The sequence below is a fragment of the Elephas maximus genome, chromosome 27 (genome assembly GCF_024166365.1).
Source record: "Elephas maximus indicus isolate mEleMax1 chromosome 27, mEleMax1 primary haplotype, whole genome shotgun sequence".
NCBI classification, from domain to species: Eukaryota; Metazoa; Chordata; class Mammalia; order Proboscidea; family Elephantidae; genus Elephas; species Elephas maximus.
The window spans coordinates 33,375,972-33,385,997 of NC_064845.1; the positions used below are offsets into that span (position 1 = coordinate 33,375,972).

General features: G+C 43.1%; 3 non-coding genes across 3 annotated transcripts; all 3 read left to right on the forward strand.

Moving 5' to 3' along the window:
• Positions 1 to 2,862: 2,862 nt before the first annotated feature.
• TRNAC-GCA (transfer RNA cysteine (anticodon GCA)) lies at positions 2,863 to 2,934 on the forward strand. The gene has a single exon. It is a non-coding gene; the product is annotated as a tRNA-Cys (tRNA).
• Positions 2,935 to 6,487: 3,553 nt separating this feature from the next.
• Positions 6,488 to 6,559, forward strand: TRNAC-GCA (transfer RNA cysteine (anticodon GCA)). The gene has a single exon. It is a non-coding gene; the product is annotated as a tRNA-Cys (tRNA).
• Positions 6,560 to 7,562: 1,003 nt separating this feature from the next.
• Positions 7,563 to 7,634, forward strand: TRNAC-GCA (transfer RNA cysteine (anticodon GCA)). Its single transcript has one exon. It is a non-coding gene; the product is annotated as a tRNA-Cys (tRNA).
• The last annotated feature ends 2,392 nt before the right edge of the window (positions 7,635 to 10,026 follow it).

The following is a 10,026-nucleotide window of genomic DNA, read 5'->3' on the forward strand; positions in this document are numbered from 1 at the left end:
AACATATGTTAACTTTTGCTTATGTTTTGACCCTTTTTTTGGGACAGCAATTTCACACCTGACGGTGGAAGTAAGAGGGAGTTAGGAATACAAGAGCAGGTCAGTCCGACCATGGTTATTAAGCCCCTATCTGTGGCAGGGGTTTTTCTGGGCCTTGTGTGCTATACAAACCTCAAAAAGCAGACAGGAGCCTCAGGGCCAGTAAGGGCACAACTATGCTGCCCAGAGTGTGCTGTAGTTACCGCTGAGAGTGTCCAAGATGACTGTGGACAAATTTACTGTGGCCTTGTGACCTTGGGCAAGTTATTTAGCTTCACTTAACCTTATTTGTAGAGTACAGTTCTCCTCATTTGTACAGATGATAATAGTTCCTCCTGTATTGGGTAGCAGTGGGTTTTTTTTTGGGTATTGGGTAGTTTTCAGTATTAAATAAATTAATATTTGTATAGTGCTTAGAACAGTGTGTAACAAGTTGCAAGCGTATTTAAAATACAATTTAAAGTATTTCAATAATTATGTATTTTATTTATGTGGAGTAGAAAGAAATACAACTGGCATGGTTTTAAGGGTATTTTTGCCTAGGATGAGGCTGAGTGAAAAATAGTAGGTTGATTTCACAACAAATATTAAGTAAGTACCAGTTTAAGAAGGAGCCCTGGTAGAATAGTGGTTAAATGCTTGGCTCCTAACCAAAAGGTCAGCAGTTCGAATCTACCACCTGCTCCGTGGGAGGAAGATGTGGCGGTCTGCTTCTGTAAAGATTTCTGACTCATAGGAATAGTGACCCTTTAGGACAGAATAGAACTGCCCACGAGGTTTCCAAGGAGTGGCTGGTGGACTTGAACTGCTGACCTTTTTGTTAGCAGCCATAGCTCTTAACCACGGCACTGTCAGGGTTGTTGTAAGTTGGAAATGACTTGATAGCAATGGGTTTGGGTTTTGTTTTACTAGTATAGGAGGCACGTGGGGATGGTAAGAATTGTGACAGTGGAAAACGAAGGATTACGTTTGGGAAATAACTGTGTAGGAGAAAAAAAGAAGGTAATATCTAGGGTGACCAGTCAGCCCAGTTTTCTGAGGGATTTCCCAGGACTGAGGGGTTTCCCAGGATGAGGGACTTTCAGGGCCCAAGGATAGTCCCGGGCAAACCAGAATGTTTGGTCACCCTATATATAACTACACCCTGATATTTATTTCAAAAGCATTTACTGAGCACCTACATTGTTTCAGGCATAGGGCGAGACACTGGGGGCTTCTGAAGGGCCCCTGCCTCTCACGAGCTGGTAGTAGAGTGGTTTCTTTTTCCGGATCCTGCCACTGACATGCCCTGTGATTGGAAGAAAGGACCTTAGCTTTTCTCTGTGTTTCTTAGTCTGCAAAACAAGGGATTGGGATAAATGATCTCTAAATCCCTTCCAAAGCTGGGGTTCTTAGACATGAAATGCACAGTACATCTGTTACTACTAAAAACTCAACTCCTACTGATGTCCAGGGTAAGAAAAGAACAATGAGTGAAGCGTGCATTGTGAATCTTTTCTTAGCTCTCAATTTTAACCTGAGGCATGGGAGAAAAAGAAAGGAATGGAGTCTCTCCTATCTCCCGGACTCTTCTATCCACTTACAACCCTGACATTTTGTGTTCCAAACATAGGATCCTTTGGAAAACCTGAAAAATGTATATGGTCTGGGAAATTAGCAGAAGAGAGACTTCCCCACAGGTCCAAACATGCAAGATTTCCATAAGAAACACCTGGAAGATTTATTAGGGCCAGAGCAGATGTTTATGAGGCCCAGAAGTACAGGTTGCTCCAACTGAGGTTGAGTTTATGAGTTGAAGAAGAATCTTTGGGATGATGATAAATAGTTTACTTAGTTGACTAACAGGTTCTTGTTTGTAGCCACTTTGGCTTCATCAAATGACCTTTCAGAGTTGACAATATTTCAAAATTTCAGGCAAGTTATGTTACATAAGAGTATAACTCACTGACCATCTGTTTTTGTGTGACTAAAATCATCTTACAGTTAGGGCTTGGAAATACTCTTACACAAATTGTTATTTATACATATTTTTTCCTAGAGTCAATTTAATGAAACAAATATCTGTTGAGTGCCAGTTATGAGCTCAGTTCTGTGAAGTTTTGAAGAGGAAGAGATTCTCAGTTGCTAGGAACCCTGGCCAAGGGAAACATGACAAGAATCCAATCATCCATGTTATATTGATGCTGCCATTTGTTGAGAACCTGATGATTTTTACCTAGAACTGAGATTTGCTGTAAGTGAGATATAGCAGATGGGTATGCTGTTTTGGGTATTGACAAATCTAAGAGGAGTTTCTTGGCTCAGAGAACTTCTCAGGGGTCCTGTCTTTTTTTTTTTTTTCCGCATGAATTTAAAAAAAAAATTTTATTGTGCTTTAAGTGAAAGTTTACAAATCAAGTCAGTCTCTCACACAAGAACTTATACACACCTTGCTACATGTTCCCAATTGCTCTCCCCCTAATGAGACAGCCCGTTCCCTCCCTCCACTCTCTTTTTGTGTCCATTTCGCCAGCTTCTAACCCCCTCTACCCTCTCATCTCCCTTCCAGATAGGAGATGCCAATATAGTCTCAAGTGTCCACCTGATCCAAGAAGCTCACTCCTCACCAGCATCCCTCTCCATCCCATTGTCCAGTCCAATCACTGTAGGAAGAGTTGGATTTAGGTTTTTTTATTTTTTAAATAATAAACTTCTAAGCCTTGTGATGCCCAGACACCCTCTAGGCAACATTCTCTGTAATTATTGCTCCCTTGAGTCACTGGTGGTTTTTAGGACCAGAATGTTGAGAGAGAGATAGGCTATAAAAACAAATATACTGCATCAGGGGGTATAGCTCAGGGGTAGAGCATTTGACTGCAGATCAAGAGGTCCCTGGTTCAAATCCAGGTGCCCCCTAAGCACTCCTGTTTTTGCTTTAGGAGAGTATGGATTGACTTTGTCTTGACATTATTGTCTTCTGTAGGTCACGGCTGCTCAAATATAGCCAATGTGCCCAGCATTCCTGGTATGTCAGGCACCAGTCTAGGTTCTTTACTTTATTATTTCCTCTATTTCCCACCAAAATTCTAAAGATAGGTATAACTAGGGTATGGCAGGTATAGCAAGTATTGCACTGGCCCTGGGAGCTGTGGCACCACTGGGCAGTTTTTATCAACCAGGTATGGCCAGTATTGTATCTACGAAAAATGGCGCCTACGGCAAGTACTGAGATTGCACCCCTGTCCAAACATCTGACACCCCTGTTTTAGATAACTTTACCATAATATCAGCTCAAAAATACAAGTCAAGCCCGTTAATCTTTTAATTAACAAATGCTTGAGGAAGGATGTAGTGCCGTCCGCGGTTAATAGAAACTGCTTAGTGGCACCACTGCTCTGGGCCAGTGCAATACCCTAGATACACCACTGCTAAATCTCCATTTTACATGAAGACTTGTAGATGCTCAGTATCTTCATCGAAGTAAAAAAGCTACAATGTCCAGGATTTGAACTCAGAACACATACTCTTAATGACTTCATTCTGCTTCCCATATGCTTCTTCTAAAGTTAAAAGCTTTGTGACAAAATCTCACTTAGCAATGTTCTCAGGGTCCTATCTATGGAAGTTTAGAACCTTGTGGCTGCAAGGACCACTCAGCAAATACGCCCACACTTGGCAGTACCTTGAGGAAAGTCAGGGAATAGGGTCTTTATAGAACTTTGCTGGGAGTCAACGTGAACTGGAATGAAGTTTTGGGAATCAAACTCTTTTTTCTTTCTAAGTTTTGAGGAATTTCTATTACCTCTCCCAATTCATTTATTGCAGCCGAGCACCCCCATATTGGCTATCTTCATTAGACCCAGGCATGTGGGGGTCTAGTGAAGATCAGTTTGAACAACACACACTGAGCACATAGTAGCATGGGCCAGAAATGTGGCAAGTGTGGACCCGGAGATGAAAAAGGCATGATCCCTGCCTTCAATGTCTTCACAGTCAGGATAAGTAAACCAAACTAAACCTACTGCCGTGGAGTCAATTCTGACTCATAGAATCACTATAGGACAGAGTAGAACTGCTTACAGAAGCAGACTGCCACATCTTTCTCCCGCAGAGGAGCTGGTGGGTTTGAACTGTCCACCTTTGGGTTAGCCACTGCACCACCAGGGCTCCTTATAATCAAGATAAACAGACAAACAAAAAAAACCAAACCCTGGTGCTGTGGAGTTGATTCTGACTCACAGTGACCATATAGGAAACAGTGATATGAGCTGTACCGCGAGGTCAGGTTCAGAAGTCATGCTGAGGAGGCATTGATAATGTCTGTCTAGAGGAGGGGAAGGTTAAGGGAGACTTTGGAGGGGAGCCGATGGCCAATTAGGGTTTGAAAGATGAATAATATCTCAGCAGATTGAGGGTGGGAAGGAGGTCGAGATGGTGGGAAGGGTGGTTGGAGTCCCAGGCAAAGAAAATAGCCCGGGCCTAGGATGGAGCCAGGTGGATGCAGTTCCAATCATCTGGACCCTAGAACATGATGCGGGAAGTGGCAGAAGATGGAGCTGGAGCTGAAGAGACAGGTAGAGGTCAAAATGTAAGGAAATTTGCATGTTGTGGTAAGAGAATTGGAGTTTATCCTGAAGGCATTCAAAGTGTGGTAACTTAGGTATACTTTGTTTTAAAACTGGCTGCCCTGGGTGGGCCAGGCGAAGGGATGTGAAGGGTGGGGTCAGCATTGGTTACGAGCTATAGGTGCTAACCAAAATGTCAGCAGTTCAAATCCACTAGCCACTTTTTAGAAATCCTGTGGGGGCAATTCAACTCTCTTCTGTAGGGACATCTTTGATATGGGTTTCACCACATCATAGTAAAATCTTTGATGTGGTGAAAGCCATGTGAAATTGTTCACTACAGATGCTCTGATAAGCAAGGTAAGCACCATGCTTACCTTGCCTCTTGGATAATCTGCCCCTGGGTGGGGTCCAGGAGGCCACTTAGGAAGTGCTAGGACTTAAGTGACGTCAAAGGTAAAATCAACAGTTCCTGATGACTAACAGGAATTGGGGAAGGAGAGGGTGGGAAAAGCCTAGAATTGTAAGTATTTTGGCCTAAATGACTGAAAACACAATCACTGACCAAGTGTCACCAACCAAGTGTCATCAGCCAAGTGTCACCAACCAAGAGAGGGAGGAAGGCTGATCAGATGGGTAAGGAGGCATGCCCTGCACTCAGCCCTGTGCCTACACAGGAACCTTTGCCCACCACCTCCTAGTTGGGTGTCCTTGGACTAGATATTTTACTTGTTCTGTGCCTCAGTTTCCCTATCCACAAAATCAGAATGTTAATAATGCTACCTATCTTCTTTTTTTTTTCTTATCTTAGGGAGTTTTTGTGATGATAACATAGAATGTGAGGGCAGAGCTTTTAGGGCATTGCCCGGCATGTAATAAACGCCCGATAAACACGAGCTACTGTTATTAGAGTCCCTGTGTGGTACGAACGGTTAATATGCTCCGCTGATAACAGAAAAGTTGGAGGCTTGAGTCCACCCAGAGGCACCTTGGAAGAAAGGCCTGGCTATCTACTTCTGAAAAATCAGCCCTTGAAAACCCTGTGGAGCACCGTTCTACTCTGACACACATGGGGTCTCTGTGAGTCAGAATTGACTCGACAGTAACTGTTTTTTTTTTACCTTATGATTATCATTGGAAACGCTGGTGGCGTAGTGGTTAAGAGTTTGGCTGCTAACCAAAAGGTCAGCAGTTTGAATCCACCAGGGGCTCCTTGGATTCTCCGTGGGGCAGTTCTACTCTGTCATATAGGGTCGCTGTGAGTCGGGATCAACTTGATGGTAGTAGGTTTTATTATTATTATTACCACAAAGCAGGATAGGAAGAGATGCAGGTTTGGGCAAGAAGATGACAAGTTTAGTTTGGGGCGTGCTGGTCCCTGTAGATACCTCAGAGTGGTGAGGTTGGGAATGGGTGTCTGAGGCCCTCAGAGAGATTGTGAGCAGGCTCTCTGGCTGCCGTTTGCTCCTGGTAAAATGATGTCACCTTTGAAAATCTGATGAAAAAATGCACATATATAATGTTGGCCTATAATTTTCAGAGTTGTACATGAACCCCTGAAATCTATCTGTGGATACCTAATAAAGATCTCCTAATAACATCCCAGCATTTTTTGGTGGCTCATAATGCTAAAAAACTGTTCACTGGTGTGCCCAGAGATCTATGAGCAGTTGGTGGTGTGTTTTACAACTTAGAAGATTAGGCTGAGAATACAGCCCTGAGCTTTAGATGCTGCAAGAGAACGAGCATATGCGCTCTGTGAAAAGCAGGAGGTGGGCGTGCTTAGGAGGGAATTAGAGACGTGTTTAAATCTAGGAGGAACCTCAGACAGAAAAGGTATTTATGAGGTGTGATGTAAGTCATAAAAATAGCCTAAGTGTTTATATGAAGCCTGTTATTGTCATGGGGGTATAGCTCAGTGGTAGAGCATTTGACTGCAGATCAAGAGGTCTCTGGTTCAAATCCAGGTGCCCCCTGTTTGCTCTTTTGCTCTTCTTAGCAGTTTCATTAAAAATTCAGGTCAGCAAGGTGCCTAAAAAAGAAATCAAACCAAACCTATTGCTGTTGGGTCAGTTCTGACTCATAGCAACCCTATAGGACAGAATAGAACTACCCCATACGGTTTCCAAGGAGCATCTGGTGGATTTGAACTGCTGACCTTTTGGTTAGCAGCCATGGCTAAACCACTACACTACCAGGCTATCCAAGGAACCTAGTGCTCGATATTTAAGGAGGTGCTCACTCTCAGTTTCCTGCAAATAACTTGGCTCATTAATTCCCTCACAGAAGGGATGTGTGTTCACACATACTGACCCCCTCAACATACAAACACAGTCATATACCCAGAAAGACACACACATATATATACACATACACATCTACACAGGTGTCCCCCTGTCCCCCCATGTGCTTGCTTATACATTTTTTTATTTCTCCTTTGAACATTCTAAAGAGCCCCGGTGGTGCAGTGGTTAAAGTGACTGACTGCTATCCAGAAGGTTAGCGGTTCAAAACCACCAGCAGCTCCTCATGAGAAAGATGTAGCAGTTTGCTTCTGTGGAGATTTACAGCCTTGGAAATCATATGGGGTTGCTATTGACTCTACAATGGTGAGCTTAGTTTTTTGGTTTGGGTTTATGCATTCAATCTTATAAATCAGACCCTTGTCATCTCCCTTTCTTGAAACACTTTATTTTGTGTTAATTTTGGTGGGCGGATTAGATTTACAGAAGAGTTGTCAAAACAGTAGGGAGAGGTCCAGTGTGGTTTTCCCCCAGCTTCCCCTAAGGTTAACAGTTTACATAACCATGGTGTATTTAGCAAAACTAGGAAGTAAACATTGGTGCGACATTACTAACTAAACCACAAACTTTATTCAAGTTTTACCAGTTTTTCCACTAATGTCCTTTTTCTGTTCCAGGATACAATCCAGAATACTGTGTTGCATTTAGTCGTAATGTCTCCTTAGTTACCAGCAATGGGGGTATAGCTCAGTGGTAGAGCATTTGACTGCAGATCAAGAGGTCCCTGGTTCAAATCCAGGTGCCCCCTGTATTACTTTTTAGGCGCCCTGGTGGCACAGCCATTAAGTGCTTGGTTGCTAAAGGAAAGGTTGGCTGTTCAAACCTACCCAGGTGCTCTTCAGGGAGAAAGGCCTGGCAATCTCCTTCTGTTAATATTACACCCTAGAAAACACTAGGAGGCAGTTCGACTCTTTCACATGGGGTCACCATTAGTAGGAATTGGCACCCAACAAGAATAGTGTCCTCCAATCTCTGAAAGTTTCTTAGTCCTTCCTTGTTTTGGGTAACCTTGATACTTCAGTATTAGTATTTTTAATACAGTAAGTGTATATTTATTGTATGTGTATTTCTTTAATTTAGCCTTATCCAGGTTCATCAGATATATTGTACACCATCAATTTGCTTTTGATTTAGTGCTATTTTATGATACATTTATGGTGGTTTAAATAAATGAAGTTGAATTGGCAATCTTTCCTGACATAAATATAACAAAAAGTCACAAGATTTTAGACAAAGATAAAGGTTTTTAAATGGCAAAAATTCTTGCTTAATGAAATGTTTTCTATCTTCTAATTTAAGATGGAAAGTTGATTCGTGATTATTTACAACACCTGTAGTAACTGATTTTATGAACTGCTGTCTCACAGATTTATATCTGAGCCATGAGAGTGAGTTAGAACCAGTCCTTAGAGAAGTCATTCTAGAAATTAAGTAGCAATATATAGGATCTTTTTACTGTACCTTAAAAATCTTAATTGTCTCCCCAATCTTTTAATTAAATTTTGAAGATAGCCTATATAAATACTGCCTCACTGCCCCCCTCCCCGCCCCCAAAAAGCAAGAAACCCAAACCTGTTGCCAGCCAGTAGATTCTGACTCACGGTGATAGCCAACACAGCCAGGAGCTGCTTGGCCATTATGAAACAAAGCCTCAGGTGATGGTTATGGGTGTGTTCAGGTGGGAACTGCTCACCTGCCCTCTCCTGTGCATCGTCCTCAAAGTGCTGAGTGTGGCTCAAGCCAGTCAAGCCCAGTTTAATAGCCTACGTGCCAAGGGAAAAAATGCCATTTGTCTTACTGCGCCTGCATGCCATGATAACCTATGTAGTACCTAAAGTTTGCATGTACTTCCTTGTGAGAGACGGTATAAAAGGTTCTGCCTCTCTTTGTTCGGGGAGCTTGATTTGAGGTATACACCTCCTTGCTCCTTTCCTGCACACTTGCAATAAACGGTCTTCCTCTCTCCTCCCTAGGTGTGTCTTTATTGATGAGAAGTCACACTGAGCAGGACCACCTTTAGGTAACAAGGGCAGCCTTACGTAACAGAATAGAATTGTGGTCCATCACAGGGTTTTCAATGGCTGATTTTTCAGAGGTCCATCAACAGGCCTTTCTTCCCAGGCACTTCTGAGAAGACTAGAACCTTCAGTGTTTCAGTTAGCAGGAAGCACGTTACTGTTTGCACCACTCAGGGACCCCAATACAAATAAAAATGTAACTAAATTTAAAAGAGATATTTATTTTATGTCCTATAACTCACAATGGAAAGAAATGAATAGGACTCAAAGTGAATTAAATGGGTGTAGCTGGATTCTAGCTTTTCTCATGGCATAACGTTCAGTGTTGTTTCTGAGTAGAGGTGTTTTCCTTACCCTCATTCTTTTCATTCTTTGTGGTAATCGTTACTGCTGCTTGCTGGCCACCCAGGTCTCCCTGTGCTGGGCATACGTTATGATCGGTCTTATAAAAAAACAAAAAACCAAACCCATTTTCATCTAGTAGATTCTGACTTATAATGAACCTATCCTTACCCTTATAGAGGCTGCTTCTTAGTGTTATCAAAGCAATTCTGAAAGGCACACATACATATTTAGGTTTCTTTCCAGCTCATCGTGACTCCACCGCTCCCACCCCTACAGGGATGAGAACCCAGCAGCTACATTTACACTTCCTTGGCCATAGTTGACGGTATGCCTTATGGAAAGCTGGGCCCATTGAATTCTCTTTCCCAGGGGTTTGGAACAGGCATGGAGACAAGTGCATTCCTGGGTTTGGCTGGAACTGGAGTGACAAGAGGAAACCCTGGTGGCCTAGTGGTTAAGTGCTACAGCTGCTAACCAAGAGGTCGGCAGTTCAAATCCGCCAGGCCTTCCTGGGAAACTCTATGGGGCAGTTCTACTCTGTCCTATAGGGTTGCTATGAGTCGGAATTGACTAGGCAGCAGTGGGTTTTGGCAGTGGGTGGAGTGACAAGCGACACAGGCCTGGGAGCTGTTGGGCCCTACACGCACAGAGCAGAGGAGGATAGCAGCCACAGAGAAAGAATGTAGCACACGTACAGAGAAAGAAGAATGCAGCACATGTGAGCAGGGCAGCAGGGCCAGGAGACAGTGTGGGGGTGAGGGGGAGAGAGAGAGAATG